Source organism: Oryx dammah, unplaced genomic scaffold (assembly GCF_014754425.2).
Source record: "Oryx dammah isolate SB20612 unplaced genomic scaffold, SCBI_Odam_1.1 HiC_scaffold_20, whole genome shotgun sequence".
NCBI classification, from domain to species: Eukaryota; Metazoa; Chordata; class Mammalia; order Artiodactyla; family Bovidae; genus Oryx; species Oryx dammah.
This window is the reverse complement of record NW_024070204.1, coordinates 67,787,413-67,805,956: the sequence shown is the minus strand read 5'-3', so window position 1 is coordinate 67,805,956 and position 18,544 is coordinate 67,787,413. Positions and strand designations below refer to the sequence as shown.

General features: G+C 43.8%; 1 long non-coding RNA gene across 1 annotated transcript in view; it reads left to right on the top strand.

Moving 5' to 3' along the window:
- Positions 1 to 17,365, top strand: part of LOC120879681 — a 79,830-nt gene extending 62,465 nt beyond the window's left edge. The window contains exons 3-4 of the long non-coding RNA XR_005724853.1: positions 15,737 to 15,969; positions 16,679 to 17,365. This is a non-coding gene — a long non-coding RNA (uncharacterized LOC120879681). The remainder of the gene's footprint in view (positions 1 to 15,736; positions 15,970 to 16,678) is intronic.
- The last annotated feature ends 1,179 nt before the right edge of the window (positions 17,366 to 18,544 follow it).

Genomic DNA, 18,544 nt, shown 5'->3' with positions numbered 1-18,544 from the left:
TACGTGTTTAGCACAGAACCAATCTGGTGAAGTTGAATTTTTTTATTTATTGCATCTTGTGGGCATCTGTTTGATAAAATTTTGTTTAGGATTTTGCGTTTATCTCCAAGAATGAGATGAGTTTCTTCATTGTGGCATCATTTCCTGACTTTCTAATCAAGAAAAGGTTAAGCTCATAAAAAAGTCTATGAAAAAAGTTTAAGATTGAATTATCTGATGATAGCATACTTATGAAGAGGTAAAGGATTTTGGCCCTGCGATTTCATTGTAGGAAGATTTTAAACTACTGATTTAATTTCTTGTATGATCATTAGATTACTTAAATTTTCTATTTTTTCTTGAGTCACTTTTAATGATTTATGTATCTGAGGAATTTGCCCCTTAATCTAAGTTTTCAGATAAATTGGCAAAGATTCTCACAGCTTATCTATTTAATATCAACCATTCTTTTCTTTCTTTTTTATTGATAATGTAACTAGAAATTTGCCTATATTATTATTTTTTCAAAAAGAAAACTTTTGACCTTGCTGATCTTTTGTTTTTAAATAATTTCTTTACTTATTATTCTATCCCTTCTCTTATTTTGTGTGTGGGGGATTGTATCATTGAATACTTACATTACTAATGTTGAGCTGCTATTCTTTTTAAAATGTAAACACTTGATGCTATATATTTCTTGAAAAACTCAGTGGTAGCTGTATTGTTCAATTTAAATGTTTTAATGTACCACTACTTGTTAGAAATTTGTTTTTAATTTTCCTATTGGTTGCTCTAGAAGTTTTAGCACATTATATTGAACCATTATATGGAACCTGTGCTAAACACGTTGCTCCAGAAGTATTAGCAAAGTTAATAGCTTTGCTTTCCTACTAAACAATAAAATTATCTTCTGAACAATAAAATAATCTTCAAATGCTGTGATTCCAATCATCTCCTAAAATCATTCTCTTTGTTCTATTTTATCCCCATGAGCAAACTCTGGGAGACAGTGGACAGGGAAGACTGGTGTGCTTCAGTCCATGGGGTCACAAAGAGTCTTACAAGACTGAATAACTGAACAATGAAGCTAGATCCAGGGGTTTCCCAGGTGGCTCTAGTGGTGAGGATCCACCTACCAGTGCAGGACACCCACGAGATGTGAGTTCGATCCCTGAGTCTGGAAGATCCCCTGGAGTATGAAGTGGCAACCACTCCAGTGTTCTTGCCTGAAAAATGCTATGGACAGAGGAGCCTAATGGCCCACCATGGGGCTGCAAAGAGCCAGACATGACTGTGCTTGCACACACACACACACACACACACACACACACCTGTTTCACAAACATCTATGTTTAGATTTAGCCTACATTTACTTTACCATTGTTTTCCACACTTGCTCACATTTAAAATTTTTCTTCTGAGATAAAGTATAATTTTTTCAGAAACTCATCCTTTGGAACTCTCTGGATGGTAACCTCTCCCAGTTCCTACGTCTGAAATATATTTATTTTGTTCTGTGTGTTCATATTGAGAAAGAGGAGCATGATTAATATGCATAGCTTAATATCACTTAAACATCTAATCAATAATCTCTGCCTTTGAAGATGATCTTATTGAGGCATAATTAACATTTAACAAAGTACACAAATTTAATCACGTACAGTGCTAAGTAGAGGTGGGAAAAGCAGCACGTTGTGTTCCTGGAGCTTCCCTGGTGGCTCAGCTGCTAAAGAATCTGCCTGCAATGTGGGGGGCCTGGGTTCAATCCCTGGTTGGGAAGATCCCCTGGAGAAGGGAAAGGCTACCCACTCCAGTGTTCTGGCCTGGAGAATTCCATGGGGTCACAAAGAGTTGGACACGACTGAGAAACATTCCCTTTCACTTGTGTTCCTGATCTTAGAGAGAGAACATTCAGTTCTTTCCAATTAAGTATAGAGTTAGCTGAAGGTTTTGAAGGTAAACATTTTTCACAGGATTGAAGAATTCCCTTTTAGTTCTAGTTTGCTGAGAATAATTTTGCTAAATCAGGAAGTAAATATTGGATTTTTGTCAAATATTTTTTCTGCATCTACTGAGAGGATCATATGGTTTTTCTTTTTGGTTTGTATTATGGCAAGTGACATTGATTGATTTTTTTAACCCCATTTCATCATGATGTATTATCATTTCTATATATGGTTGGATTTGATATGCTAAAATTTTATTTAGAATTTTTGCATTTATGTTCATGACAGACATTGGGCTAGTTTTTTTCATATTGTTTTTTCTTAGTCTGATTTTAGTATTAGGGGTATTAGGGGTGCTGTTGGCCTCGTAGAGTAAATTGGAAAGTATTCTCTTCGATCATGTGGAAGTGTTTCTGTAGAACTAACATTTTTTCCTTAAATGTTTGGTAATACTTACCAATGAAGCCATGTGAAGCCTGTAGTTTTGCTTTTGGGATGATCTTTAACTGAAATTCATTTTCTTTAATTGTTTTAGAAATATCTGTAGTGATGTCATTTCTCTTTTTTCTGATATTGGTAATTATGTGATTTTTTCCTTTCTTCTGATCAGTTTATCTAGAAATTTAAAATTTTTATTGATATTTTCAAGGAGCCAGGTTTTTGACTCATTGATTTTTCTATTGTTTTTGTTTTTATTTCATTAACTTCTATATTAATTTTTATTATTTCCTTTACTTTGCTTTATTTGGGCTTAATTTGCCTTTTCTCTAGTTTATTAAGGTAGAAGCTGACATCATTAATTTGAAAATTTCTCTCTTTTCCAATAGAGGCAATTAGTGATATAAATTTCCTTGTAAGTACTGACTTAGTTCAGTTCAGTTGCTCAGTCATGTCTGACTCTTTGCAACCCCATGGACTGCAGCACACCAGGCTTCCTTGTCCATCACCAACTCCCAGAGCTTGCTCAAACTCATGTCCATTGAGTTGGTGATGCCACTCAACCATCTCATCCTCTGTCATCCCCGTCAATCTTTCCCAGCATCAGAGTTTTTTCCAGTGAGTCAGTTCTTCAAATCAGGTGACCAAAGTAGCAGCTCACAAATTTTGATATGCTGTCTTTTCAGTTTTATACAGTATGAAATACCTTTCAGTTCCCCTTTTGATTTTTTCTTTGACCCCTCAGTTATTTAGAAGTGTGTTATTTAGTTTTAAATATTTGTGGATTTTCCAGAGATCTTTCTGTTATTAATTTATAATTTGATTTCATTGTGGTTGAAGAACATACTTTGTATAACTAGAATCCTTTAAAGTTTATTTAGACTTGTTTCATGGCCCAAAGTATGGTCTTTCTTGGTAAATGTTCCTTGTGCACTTGAAAAGAATGTGTATTCTGCATTGTTGGGTGGAGTGCTGTATAAATGCCAATTAGGTCGAGTTGGTTAATACTGTTATTCAAATTTTCTGTATTTTTACTGATTTTCTGTCTACTGATTCTATCAATACTTGAGAGAAGGATATTGAAATATTTTATTTAGTGATGGATTTGTCTGTTTCTCCTTGTAGTTCAATTCTATCCGTTTTGCTTCATGTGTATTGGACCTCTGTTGTTAGTTACATAAACATTTAGAGTTATGTCTTGATGAAAGGACTTCTTTATCATGATAAAATGTGTTTCTTTCTCCCTTGTAATATTCTTTGCTCTGAAATCTTTGTCTGATATTTATATAGCCATTCCAACCTTTTTTTTTATTTGTTTAGACATAACTCTTTTGTCATCTCTTTTTTCATGGTATCTCTTTCTTCATCATTTTACTTTCAATTTATTTTTATCTTTATAGATAAAATGCATTTCCTGTAGGCAAGCTGGACTTCCCTGGTGGCTCAGATGGTAAAGAATCTTCATGCAATGCAGGAGACCTGGGTTAGATCCCTGGATTGGGAAGATCCCCTGGAGGAGGGCATGGCAACCCACTCCAATATTCTTGCCTGGAGAATCCCTATGGACAGAGGAGTCTGGTGGGCTACAGTCCATGGGGTTGAAAAGAGTCAGACATGACTGACTGATTAAGCACAGCACAACAGAGTAGGCAAGACAGAGTTGAGTCTTGTTTCTTTCTTTTTCTTTTTTAATCCAATCTGAAAATCTCTGCCCATTAGTCAGGAGTGTTTAGAACATTTACATTTAATGTAATTATATGATTAGGTTTAAATCTATCATCTTGATATTTATTCATCTTTTCTTCATCTCTTCTTTTTCCCCCTGATTTTTCTGCCTTCTTGTAGATTATTTTTATGATTCTATTTAATCTTTTTATTATATTATTAGCTATGCTCTTTTGTAATTTTAGTGGTTGTTTTAGAGTTTATAGGATGCATCTTTAACTTGTCACAATCTACCCTTAAGTGATATCTCATCACATTACAGAGTATGAGAAACTTAAAAAGGAATACTTTCATTTATTCCTTTACAATCTTTATGCTATTGTTGCAGGTTTTACCTAAGTTATAAATCACACTGAATGTCATTATGCTTGTTTAAAGACTAAATTATCACATAAATAAATCTTTTATAATTCTATAACGCTTCTCATTCCTTTGTGTAGATCCAGATTGCAATTAGTATCATTTCCTTTCTGCTTGAAGGAGTAATTCTTCTTGCTCTGTAGTTTACTGGTTATGAATTATTTCAGCTTTTGCATGTCTGAGAAAGTCTTTATTTTACTTTTATTTTTGAAGATGTGTGCTGGGAGTATGATTTACGATTGTAGATTGCTGCTGCTGCTGCTGTGTCGCTTCAGTCGTGTCCAACTCTGTGCGACCCCATAGACGGCAGCGCACCAGGCTCCTCCGTCCCTGGGATTCTCCAGGCAAGAACACTGGAGTGGGGTGCCATTTCCTTCTCCAATGCATGCGTGCATGCTAAGTTGCTTCAGTCGTGTCCGACTCTATGCGACTCCATGGACAGCAGCCCACCAGACTCTTCTGTCCACGGGACTCTCCAGACAAGAGCACTGGATTACTAGGTATTTTTCTTTTGGGTATGTTAAGATATTGCTCCATTGTCTTTTGCTTGTATTGTTTTCAAAAACAAATCTGTCATTTTTACCTTTGAGCCTCTGTGTGTAGGTTGTTTCCCACCCCACCCCTCTGCCAGCGTTACTTAAGATATTCGCCTTACTCCAGTTTTGAGCAGTTTGATTCTGATATGACTTGGTGATTGAACTGGAGGTTTGTTGTGTTTCTTGAATCTTTAGTTTTATTGTTCTCATTACATTTGGAAAGTTTGAGGCCATTACATCTTCAAATATTTTTTCTGTCCCTGTTCCTCCTTCAGGGACTCCAATGACGTGGATATTATACCACTTGAAACTGTCTCACAGCTCCCTGATGCTCCTTTAATCTTTTAACTTATTTTTTTTCTCCTTGTCTCATTTTGCATAGTTTCTATCACTGTCTTCAAATACAGTGATATTTTCTTCTGTAATATCTAATATATCTTTAACCCCATTCAGTGTATTTTCTAATCTCAAACACTGCAGGTTTTATCTCTGTGAGTTTTTATTGATTTTTATGTCTTGAATGCATTTATGTAAAATTTTGAGTATTTGGAATACATTTATAATAACCAATTTAATGTCCTTGACTGCTTATTCTGACATTTGTGTCAGTTCAGGGTCAGTTTTGATCCAGTTTTTTTCTTCATTATGTTTTATAAATTCTATTTCTTCTTCTTTGAATGCCTGGTTTTTTTTTTTATTGGATACCAAACACTGTGAATTTGACCTTGTTGATTGTTTTATGTTTTTATATTTCTGTAAATATTCCTTTTTTTTGTTTCCTGAGATACAGTTTAGTTACTTAGAAACAGTTTGACAATTTTAGGTCTTGTTTTAATGATTTATTAGATGGGATGACAGGAGTATTTCTTTTAGGGCTAATTATCCCCTACCTCCCACAGAAGTAATAACCTTTAGAGTATTCTACACCTTGAACTATGAGGTTTTTCAATCTAACGGGTGAAAATGGTCACTATTAGTAGCTCTTTTGAGCTCTGGGTACTGTTCCCTCTGATCCTTTTGAGAGGTTCTTTCTCTGGCCTTAAGTAGCTTCCTTATACACATAGGCTTATCAGTTCTCTGTTAAAGACATGAGACCCCTCTATGGGTCTCCAGAATTCTCTTTCTGTGTAATACCTCTTAATACTTAGTTTTATCAGATTCTAGGAACCTTTGCTCTTAGCTGTGTCTCCAGCTCAGGGAATCTTCCGGCTCCTCCTTCCTCCACTGCAGTCTAGAAACTCTCTCTCAGTGCACAAGCGGGGCAGTTGTATTATTTTGTATATTTGTATTTGGTATATTTGTATTTTGTATATTTGTATTTGGTATATTCATATTTTGTATATTTTTCCCACTCTCAGGAATCGCTGTTCTCTGTTGATGCTGTTGGCTGTCTTGAAAATAGTTTTCTTTTTTTTGAAAATAGTTTTCATATGCTGTTTATTTCCGTGGGAAAGTAAAGACAGTTCCTGTCATTCTATCTCGATCAAAGTCAGTCTTTTAATGGGAGTGCTTATCTCATTTACATTTGATGTGGCCATTGTGTAATTGGGCTTAAACAACATCCTGCTATTTGTTTTCTATTTATCTCATCAGGTTTTTGTTCCTCTGGTTTTCCTTTTCTGCCTTTTAAAACTTTAATCAAGAAATTTTTATTATTCCTGTGAATATCCTCTATTGGATTTTTATCTATGCAGTTTTACTTTTTTGTTAGCTTGCTCTAGAGAGTGAAAGGTGAATTTTAGTACATCACAATTCTTCAATTAACAATATAAAACTCTATGCTTAAAATAAAAAACCTTACAAAAATAGGCTTCTGTTACTCCTGTTTACTATTATTTTCATATATTTTATTTCTATTATATATTGGACACCCCACCATGCATTATTTTACATACACTGTCAGTTGTAAGTAAATCCAAAAATAAACTTTTATACTTATATACTTATTTTTCCTGATACTTTCCATTGCTACATTTCCATTTCCATCCAACTTTCAATCTAATACCATTTCTCTTCAGCCCAGAGACTTTCTTTAGCAATGATTTTTTTTAGTTCTATCTGTGAGTTACACATTCTCTCACTTTCTGTTATCTGAACATGTTATTATTTTGCCTTTAGTTTTGAAGGATATGTTCTCTGGATATAGAATTATAGGTTGATAGGTTTTTCTCACCTCAGTACTTTGAAAATGTTTCAAAAATTGCTTGTTACTTACATTATTTCTGGTGGCAAACCAGTTATTATTCTTATCCTCATTGCTATTGTACACTTCTCTTCCTCTAACTCTTTCTAAGATTTTATCTTTCATTTTTCAGGAATTTTACTATGACATTTAAAAAATCTTTCTTATGCTTATTGGGCTTCTTGGGTCTGTAGGTTGGTTTCTTTAAAAATCAAATTTGAAAAATTTTGACCACTAATTCTTCAAATATTTCTTAGGCCACATTTTCTCTTTCCTCTCCTTCTGGGACTTGAATTATACATATTTTAGACTGCTTCATACTATTTCACTTTATTAAACATCATTATTACTGATGTTTTATTTTTATCAATTCTTTTTCTCTTTGTACCTCACTTTGAACAACTTCAATTTACCTGTATTCAAGTTGTGTGGTCTTTTGTTCTGACTAATCTGCTGTTAATTTTATCTAATCTATTTTTAATTTCACATATTTTAGTTCCAGAATTTACACTTTGCTATTTTTGAGAGTTTATAATTGTCTGCAGAGATCCTAATCTCATCACCTTTTTACCTCTAAAATTTTAAATGTACTTGAAGTAGTTGTTCTGAAGTCTTTATCTGCACTTTCAATAACTACCCTTTGTGGGTCTGTTTCTATTGATTATGTTTTCTCTTTGTTATAGTTTTTCAGTCACCCTGCTTTTTTAGATGTGTTATAATTTTTTTGATTGAGGTTAATACAACATTATATGTTTCAGGTGTTATAATTTTTTAGTTGTATTTCTTATTGTATTCCAGACATTGTGTATTAGAAGCAGTGAAGACTGACTTCTTCTGAAATAAACAAAGAGAAGTGCAGTCTGCTCTTTATATGTAATGTCTGGAATACAATGAGAAAGAAACAAGCTGAGATGGGTGTGGGTGTGTGCTTCCACCAGAAGCCGCTTGGGGCAAGGCAGTGAAGACGTATGGCTGGAGGTGTGGCGTGGGGTTCATCTGTGTGCCCCCACTGCAGGGGTCAAGATCCTTTCATGGCAACTGAAACAAATCCCTGGGCCTCTCTCAAGGAGAAGCTGCTGCTCATGAGTCCACCAGCAAGTTCCTGTGGTGTGTCCAGAAAATGAATCACTAACAATCCCTATCATAACAACTCCCCCCCCACACACACTGTACCTTATACTTGACAAGTCCAGGCCCACGGCTCTCCTTTGATTCTCAGTTTTAGCAAGAGGGACAATGGGCAATGTGCAGTGGGCCAGTTTTGGAGTGGCCTTAAAATGTCATCCTAAAGACAGCTGCATCTCACGTCTGCCAGCGCCTCGTCACTGCAGTGGCCTCAGCGCATGTCTCCCTGCCTTTGGGACCGACTCCTTCAGTCCATCGACCTCCCTGTGTAGGCAACCTAAAAGGCAGATCTCCCTTTGTCACCCCCCTACTCTATACCCTTCAAAGGCTCCCCAGTGCCTTTGGGACAAATCTAGAATGCCTGCACGACCTGGCTTTCCCCCACTCCTCCAGCTTCATCTTTCTCCTCCTGCTCCTCACTCCAGCCCCAGTAAGGACTCTGCAGTTCCTTCACTGGGTCTTGCTCCCTCTGGGACACTTCATCCCATCCCTGAAATGCATGTGCACACACACACACTCATCCCTGCTCATCTGTAAGGTCCCCTCTGCGGAATCCTCTCCTCTCCCTGACACTGCATCTGGGTGAGGCGTGCCTCCCCTGGGCCTGAGCTCACCTATGCCACGGCCCCCGCTCACCATACTGGCGGCTCTCCGTTACTCACCTCCTCCTCACAGAATGCAAACGCGAGGAGGACGGGGACTGTGTGCATCTTGCTTGCCACTGTGTCGCCAGCCCCAAGCACAGTGTCTGTACATGACAAACCTCAGTGGAGAGTCACTTCACGGAATAGCACCCAGGAAGCTACAGACTGCCTGTTTTTCATATTTTCCACCACTTGTTTAAAGGGCCAGTTCACAAGTACTTATTGTCTCTCATAGCCCCAAGGGGCTGGATGAGAAGGATGCTAAAACAGAGTATTAACATTTGAAAGTTTATTGAATGCTTTGTATGTGCTATGCCATGTAATCCTCACAACAACCCTATATATTTAGTGCTGTAATCATCACCCTTACTTTATAGATGAGAAAACCAAGGTATAGCAAAGTGAAGCAATTTGTCCAAAATCACAGAGTTCAAGAGCAGTGGTTCTGGGGTTCAATCCAGGTATGCGATGCCGGAGACTTGCTTCTCTAGTGACTGTGCGACGGCGATACTGACCTCCTGAAGCTTCCGGGCTGGATCTTGAGGAGGATGGAGATGCTGGCACAATGTCGCAAGTGCAGGGGACACCCAGAGAAGGGAGGATGTAAGTGTCACCCACTGCAGTCTCAGGAATCCAGGGAAAGTGATGAGTCCTGGGAGCATAATGCAGGAACCCTCAAGGGATCCTGGTGGCCCTGATTTCCCAAAGGAGGGCCGAGAGCCCCTTCCTCCAATTTCCCTGGGACCTCAGGATAGGAGATGACACTGAAGCAGGCTGGAGCGCAGCATCAGAGACTGCAGGAGATAAATGTCAGAGTGGAGAGCCCCAGCCAGACCTGGCTGCTCTGTGCTAGCATCGTGCCCTGGGAGGAGAAGCAGGGAAAGAACCCACAGGAGCCCTCGGAAGAGCTTCCAACAACGGCCCCCAAGCCAGGGAGCAGGGAGAAGCGGGCACTCTGGCGGCCAGGTGGGGCGGGGCAGCCGGGCCACCCGGACACCTCTGACAGGCTATTTCCAATTTCCTATGGAATTAAACTGTAAAAGCAGAGAGTCCGTCACTGTCTGCTGCCTCCCTGGGAGAGGAGAAAGTTACTGTGGCAAGCTCGAAAAAGCTGAACGGTCCTGTCCCAAACAAAACAGCAACCAAGGAAGCTGATGTTTGGAGGGTGGTTTCAGAGCCATGAGCTACATGGCTGGACGTCTGAATCTTCTGTCCCTACCTGCTTGGGTGACCTTGGGCAAGTCCCTTCCTCCCTCTGGGCCTCAGTTTCTCCATCCAGAAAAGGAGGCACTGTATCAATGATGCTCGAGGCCCTTTCAAGCTCTGAGATGCTAACATTCTGTAATAAAGTTGGGTGTGGGAAAATATGAAGTCTAGGGGGATGGGGGGGAAGGGGCTGGAACCATCCTGGGTTGGAATCGTTAAAGGAAGCTCTGTTCAGCCCCAGCCCCAAGGCTCCCAAATCCAGCAGCAGAACTGGGATCCACCCAACCAAAATCAGCAAGGGGAAGCCAAAAGCATGAGTAAGGAGAGGCTGGGTCATAAACATGTCATCTGCACAAACATCCAGCCCCCTCTAGGGTCCCATTGGCCTTGCCGGGGTTGGCGGGGTAGACTGCTGCCGGGGCCCCCTCAGCCACAACCCCAAGCTTGCTCTCTTGGCCCGAGGTTTCAGGGTGGAGGCCTAACTGCTGAGAAGGGAACCTGGCTGTGGACGTGCCCCGAGGAGCTGTCAGGAAGGGCTGGGTGAGGCGAGGGCTTCGCCAAGGCCAGGCAGCTGGGGGTGGCTCTCAGCTGAAGGGAGGCCTTCCACCCTGATGTAACCCAGTGCTTTCCGGACAGTCTCCATCTTAGATGTGTGCAGGCTGCTGACTGTTCTCCCAAGTTCCAGAAAACCAGCAGCCTGGGGGACCTGGCTTCCTGGACCTTCATGCATTTGAACTCGACGTTCCCTAAGCACAACTCTTGGTTCTCTCCAAGCTGTCCTCTTCTATGCCCTCAGAGATGGCCCCATCACCGAGGCACTCAGGCCAGGGTTCCAGAAATAATTCTTGATCCTCTGTCTTTCTCTTCACCCTTGTCTGAGAGACTCCCCACAGGCATGGGGTCCTCTGAGCCGCCTGTCCTGGCCCAGCCCCCTCTCTCCACCTCACTTCCTCTCTTTCTTGATCTCAAGTATGCACAACTTGACTGATCGTAATCTGATTTTCATATGGCTCACTTTTTCGAAAGTGTCATTTTTAATAATGAAAATAATGGCTACAATCTTGACAATAATGTGCATTCCAAGTGCATTATTCCAGGACTTCCCTGGCCGTCCAGTGATTAAGACTCTGTGCTCCCAATGCGGGGGGCATGGGTTTGATCCCTGGATGGGGAACTAAATCCTGCATGCTACACAGCTTGGCCGAAGACAAAAAGCCAAATGCATTATTCCTCTATCCCTTCCCATGTAGCTCAGTCGGTAAAGCATCTGCCTGCAAGGCGAGAGACTTGGGTTCAATTCCCGGGTCGGGAAGTTCGCCTGGAGAAGGAAATGGCAACCTACTTCAGTATCTCGCCTGGAGAATCCCACGAGTAGAGGAGCCTGACAGGCTGTACGGTTCATGGGACGCAAGAGTCAGAAGCGACTTAGCACCACCTTTCTTTCTTTCTATCCCACCTCCTTGCCTTCTGCCTTCTGAAGGGGCCATCATCCTGCATCCTATGTCTGTCGGTTTATTACTTCCTTTTTAATACAACATTTCTTCATCTATGTGCGCTCCTAGAGCCTAATTTCAAATACTATTAAAAGGATATCATTTTGTATGTAATCTCTGGGAATGACTCTTTTCACTCAGCGTCATCCTGCCGAGCAGGGTCCACTGTTTGCAAATGCGGCTGCGATTGCTCCTCTCTGTGCTGCCACATCCCCTCTGCAATGTGACTCGATGCAATGGAAGCATCAAGAGGTGGAGTAAATTGCCCCACCTTTTAAGTCTAGGTGGGCCTTATATATTATTTTGGCTAATATAATGTGGCATAATGCCACGTCTGAGTTTAGGCATTAAGAGGATTTGTGCTATCCTTCATTCTCATGGAAATTTCCGTAGCCCCGTGAGCAAGTCTGAGCTAGCTTATTGGACATTAAGAGACATGTGGCCCATTTACCACCAGCCCCCTAGCTGAGAGCTTATCAACCCTCAAAAGCCAAACCTCCTAGCTGACTCTCTGCTGAGCAGGGACTCATGAGGAAGCCCAGCTAAGACCAGAAGTTCTGCCCCAGCTGAGCCCAGCCTAAAATGCCTACCATTTATTTAATTGTGCATTAAATAAATAATAGGTATTTAAGCCACTAAGTTTGTTGTGGTTTGTTAACGCAGCAACCACCAACTAATATGTCAAGACTCAGCCATATTATTGCCTGCATCTGTAGGTCATTCATTTGCACTGCTGAATAATATTCCACTGTGTGTATATAGCATTGTTTGCTTACCCACTCTCTTGCTGATAGGAATTTGTGTTTCTGCCATGGTGAAGTGCCTCTATTAATTTGTCTTTGTTTACGTGCAAGACATGAATCTACCTTGAGTACATTCTCCTCATTGTCCCAGAAGAGACTATCAAAAGCACCAAAACAGATCAGGACATTCCCTGCTCAAAATCTTTCAGGGGCTCCCATGACTTCAGGATGGGGTTCAGTGCCTTGATCCCTGTGACCTGGTTAGTTATCTTCTCTCTGTCAATAAAGTTGATTACTAAATAGCTCTCAGACCCTGGGGACAAATTACTTTCCTTCTCTGTGCCTCGGTTTTCTCTTCTGAAAAGTGAGGCTCAGTTCAGTTCAGTTCAGTTCAGTCGCTCAGTCGTGTCCGACTCTTTGCAACCCCATGAAGTGAAGAGGAACTAAAAGAAAAAAGTGAGGCTAATAATATACCAAAGCAAAATGCTAATGCTGAGGTTTCCTAAAGTACGTCACACTTCCAGGCCTTTTCACATGTGGGTCCCTCTGCCTAGAGAGCCTGCTCTTTGCTTGTCTACCTGGCGAGCTTGCCCATCCAGACCTCGCCTGGGGTCACTCAGTTTATTGCCTGTCCTCACCCGCCAGGAGAACTGACCCCACCCTCCTCTGGGCCGCACTGGCCCTGCACACATCTACCATTGTTCATATCTGTTTACTGTGCCTCTTTGAGTTCAGGGACTCTGTCTCCCTCATTTCTGTATCCCAGAGCCTGGCACAGAGTAGATTCAGGGTACATGTGTGGTGAATGAATAAATGAACAAATGAATTACTGACCTTGTCTCATTCATCATTCATCCAACCACCGTTTACTGAGTCTGGTCTCTGCTGTGCACTGCCATGGCTCAGAAGAGACCTCTGCCTGCAGGGTCTAATAGGGAAATACAGACTCCTGTGCAGAAGAACATGACTCAGGGTGGTCTGGGCTGCAACATGGGAGTGTCCTGTCCAGAACAAGTGGAGCCAGGGGTCTGCCCTCAGGGAGCCCACTAACCATGGAGGGAAACGAGGTTGAGACCCGAGGCTGGGCTAAAGCAGCCTGTGCATTGAGTTCACTGGGATTACCAGGCTGCACGGGATGGGAGTTTAGTCTAGAGAGCCAGGGAGACGCACAATGGTGTCGGGAGCGTGGGTGCAAGCTCCGTGTGTGCAGGAATCATCTTCCTCACTCCCATAGCCCTAGGCCCAGCCAGGCTTTGACACCAAGGGGGTGGTCAGCATAAATATTTGCTGAGTATGTGATAAATGAGGAGAGGGAATCTAAAGAAATAAGGACTGCATTCCAGTCCTGCTCCGCCACATGGCGGTCAGTGACGACGGCCAGACATGTCTCCCCTCTGGCCTCAGATATTTTCCGACATCCTATCCAACTTTCGGTCCTATGACAATAGAGAGATGTAGGCTATGCCCTCAGGATGCTCCTTGACTGGCTGCTCTGTGTGTCTGTGTGTTTGTGTGTGTGTGCACGCGCACCCCTCTTTGTGGACACGCATGCACTGTATCTCAGAGCCAGAGTTGAAATGGTAACAATAACAGCAACAAAATAGGACACCTATCATTTTCGGAACAGAATGCTAAGTTCTCAGTGCTTCACCCACATCATCTCATTTTGCCCTTATACACACTCCATGAGATGAGTGAGGTTCTTGTCCCCACTTTTTTTTTGGCTGCACCACTCAGCATGTGGGATCTTAGTTCTCTGAACAAGAGTCAAACCTGTGCCCCCTGTATTGAAGTCTTAACCACTGGTGCGTGCATGCCAAGTTGCTTCAGTCGAGTCTGATTCTTTCTGACCCTATGGACTGCAGGCTGCCAGGGTCCTCTGTTCATGGGATTCTCCAGGCAAGAATACTGGAGTGAGTTGTTATGCCCTCCTCCAGGGGATCTTCCCAACCCAGGGATCGAACCCGTGTCTCTTACATCTCCTGCACTGGCAGACAGGTTCTTTACCACTAGGGCCACCAGAGAAGTTCCCCGTTCCCCCATTTTACAGATAAGGAAACTGAGGCTCCTAAGGGTGAATAAATGGTTTTAAAGCAAGAACTGTCTGACTCCAGGCTCTCAGCCACTCCATGCCACCACCTCCCACAAGAGGTCTGCTCTGTGACTCCTGAGTGTCTTTCTGCCACTTGAGGGCAGCTTCTGATGACAGAACCTGGCTGAAAATTCAGAGGTAATGGAGACCCAGGCTGGGGTGGGGGAGCAAGGGCGAGTGAGGAGAGGGTGTTCAGCCTCACTGCCTCTCCAAGCCCCTGCTAACTGTAGGCAAAGCCCCCATGCAAAAGATCTGGCTTGGGCCCTCCAGTGTTTGCATGGGAGCTTTTGGAGTTTTGGCTTTGCTTAACCTAAGGACTTCCCGCGGTGCTCTGGATTGTTCTTTTCTGGCTGGGTTGAGGGAGGGCAGAGGTCAGTGGAGGCCCTGCCTTTGGCTCACCCTCAGGGAGTGGATTCTCAGCCAGCCCCAGAGATCCTGAAATGGCCTCTTGCACTCAGGCGGGAGAACCGGGACACCTGGGTCTTCCTGGGCCCAGCTCCTACCCTCACTCGCAACAGAGCAGCTTACGGACAAGCTCAGCCCTGGAGATCCAACTACACAGAGGGCTGCTATGATTTGGCTTTTGAAAGGTGTACTCATTCTTCTAAAGCTTAAGGGAGAAAAAAAGCAAGCAAGAAAGTGAGACATAAAGAAGAGAAAAATGAGCCAGATGAGGGGTCTGGTCTGTTGAGCGAAATTTCCTGACCCACTCATCCTCATCATGCCTGAGGCTGAGGCTGTCATGGGGCTGTTCTTGCAAACGTACTCAGTGGACAATTGTGGCTTTCTCTGCAGCTGCAGACTCCGCATTCCAAGGCCCCAACTCAACAGGACTGATGGAAGGTCTTGGATGCTGATCCCGAATCAGTCACCCTGGCGGGGAGGGCCTTTCTGGGCTCCCAGGGAAAGATTTGGTTGGTGGGGACCTAGGATTCTGCAGCTGAAGCTGTAGCCCTTCCTGGAGGCCAGGGGCTGTGTGGGAGGGTTTGTGGAGGTGACGGTTAAGAGGGTAGGAGCTGCAGGGGCCTCAGGAAGACCATCTCCTGGCTCCTCAGATATACTCCCTGGAAGTGACCTGAACCCCAGAGAATCAAGCCAGAAGCAGCTCCACCGAGATTTCTGCACACACCCCTGCCCCTCTGGCGAGGCGTGGGGGTGGGTGGGGGAAAGGCTTGCTCATCCAGGCCTTCGGAAACATCCCGACACACTTTCCTGCAGGCCAGCCGAAGTTACTTTCCAAGTATTTCACTTTCCATTTCTTCTCCAGATCTGCTCACAGGGTGTTCCTGCCCTCTTCCCCTTGCTGACCTTTCTGCTGGGGCCCTGCCTCTGCTGTGCTGCATCAAATCGACATGCTCTCAAGAAACCAGGCCAACTCTGCTCTCAGCCCCGCGGGAGGCGCAGATGCAGGCGATGGGCACTGATTGGCCGGCGGCAGCTTACCCTCAACGCGGAGGGACACCGGATGGAGGGGATGAGGCACCAGGGGACTCACCGACTGTGAGTTTTGACACTCTGCCTACCGAGGCCAGCTCTAACAGTCTCTAACCAGCTGTGTTATCCTGGGAAAGTGTCTTGAGCTCTCTGAGTCTCAACATACTTGTCTGTAAAATGGGCGTTATCCTGTTGTGTGCCTTGAGATGTCGGGAAGTTGAAACAACGCAAGGAAGGCTTCACCGTGTGGGTGCTGATCTGGGTTGATACACAGTATCTGAGGCTGCTTTATGTTTCTGAGGCAGAAGTTCACTCCTTGAATTTTCTCTCTTGAGGGGGTGGGGTCCGCCTCTTCTGCATCTTTCTAGGCAGGTGGGAGGAAGCTGAAGCAGTGGAGTCACACATAACTGGGTTTGAATTCAGATTCAACTCCCTTCACCTCTCACAACCTGTCATAAAGGAAATATCATATAAAATGCGTATAAAAATGCCACCATCCTTAAGGGGTGGAAGGCAGGGTTAGGTGACACCGTGAAAGCCTTTGGCACAATGCCGTCCAGCTGGAGGGATGGTGCCACGGTGGTGACTCTTCCTTGGGATCAGGGTGGTGATGTGGTGTCCTGAAGGTGGCCTGGGGCAGCGGCGGGGAGGGGTGCGGAAGTGGTTCTTGGCTGGGAAACCAGTAGTTTCTCTAACAGGAAGAAGACAGCTGCATATCTCATGCTCACTCAACTCCATTCCCTCCTACTCACCAGCACCATTTTTCTTTTTCCAGGCCACAGGAGTTTTGCAGAGCAAACAGAAAGCAGAGCGTAAAGAAAAAAGAAAAGAAAAAAGTGGAGCCATCCGAAGCCAGAGTGGGCGTCATGTAAGAGGCTGTGGACTTGCGGCCAGTCGCAGCCTAGATACAACGTGTGACAAGTGTCCCAGATTTCCCAAGCAGAGCTCCAGTCTACTTTGAAGTGTTGACAACACATGAAATTAAAAGCATCACAATGTGAATTATCACGTTGTTTTTTCCACTTTGATAGCCTCTACAAAGCATTTTATACTGATGAATCAATACAAATGTCTCTTTATGAGGACATCAGGAACCAAAAAAGAATTTTTTATTTTTTCCTTGAGAGAAACCAGAACAATGATTCGCGCTCTGGCTCACATAATAGCCCTAGGTAACATGGTAGGTTGAGTCTCTCCTTTAATAGAGGCCATGGAGGCAACAGAGGTCCACTGGCTTGGATCACACCATCAGCTCCTGGATGAACGTCCTGCCTGCTGATGGGTCCGCACCATGAGATGGGACGACCCAGTTCCATTGTGTCACTGCTGTCTCGTGACCACACACATGAGCTTGTGCGCACGAATAAGAATATATATAGTGTATGTATGTGCATGTACAACTGTGTGTGTGTATATATATATATGTATTTTGTGGTTTGGTAAAATAAAGCTCACAAATTAGGAATAATTTATAACTCGTTATAACTCAATTATTGGCTGGGACTCCCTTTATGTTACAGCAGATGGACTTTTGCGTGAAATATTTTCCCTGAGTTGCTATAGAGACATGCCAACATCTTTCTGCTGAAGTGATTCCCTGCAGGCCTGTTTGTTGTTGCGCCCGGTACAGAATGGCTTGTAGGCTGAATCACTTGCAGCCCTTGCAGAGGCTGATTAAAGAGCCTGGGGGCCCTGGGAGGCTGAGGCCTCTCAGCTACTGCCACCAGGGATGGGCTGCAAAAGTCGTTAGGGCTGACTTGGAGGGTGGGGGCTGGGCTGGCGGGCGGAGGAGGGCGCCCAGGCGAGCCAGGCAGCTGCAGGCGAGAGGAAAACAGCGCGGGCTCACCCGGGACCTACTGTGTGCTGCTGGCGGTTCCAGGGACTTGTCCATCTCTGTAACAGCCCTGGAGGGTGGATCCTGTTATTCCCACTCTTTTAGGTGGAGAAGATGAGACAGAGAGGAGTCAAGTAAGACGCTCCAGGAACTGCCATAGCATTCTAACCCAGGGTTCTCGACACTTTCATCTTGTCATTAGTGGCAGCCCCAAATGGGGGTGGAGTGGGGTGGATTTGGCCCTTAGAATCTTGGTTGAACTGAAAAGGCACAGGCTGGGCAGGGTGGCCAAATTCAGCCCTCTGCCAGTTCCTCTGGCTGTCGGAGGATCCTCAGACAAAACCTCCAGCCTCTCTCACGCAACTCGCAGTCCATTTGGGCAGACACACTCAGGCCTGTCTGAGCAGCAACATAAACATGGCCGAGCTCTGAGACGCTGTGGGTCCTGACTCTGAGACAGAAGCTGTGTACAGGCCTCTGCCTCCCCTCCCTCTCAGCAAAGGCAGGGACTGAGTGATGCTCCCGGAAGGCAGAGTTCACAAATAGAGCGGCCTGGAGTGGTGACAAGGGCATCCACTCTGGTCCAGAGGTGTGACTATGGGTGACTCCCTCCTCCTCTCTGAGCTCTGCCTCTCCTAATTTGTAAAATGGCGCTCATAGCACCTACCTGGCAGGGTGAGACAAAGGTCTCCCACCAGAATGCAGGCTCCCTAGTATGTGCCTGTCACACAGTAAGCATTGCTAAATAGATAATGAGTAAATGAATACATTTTAAATATGTCTGCCATGTAACAAGTACTTGATTAA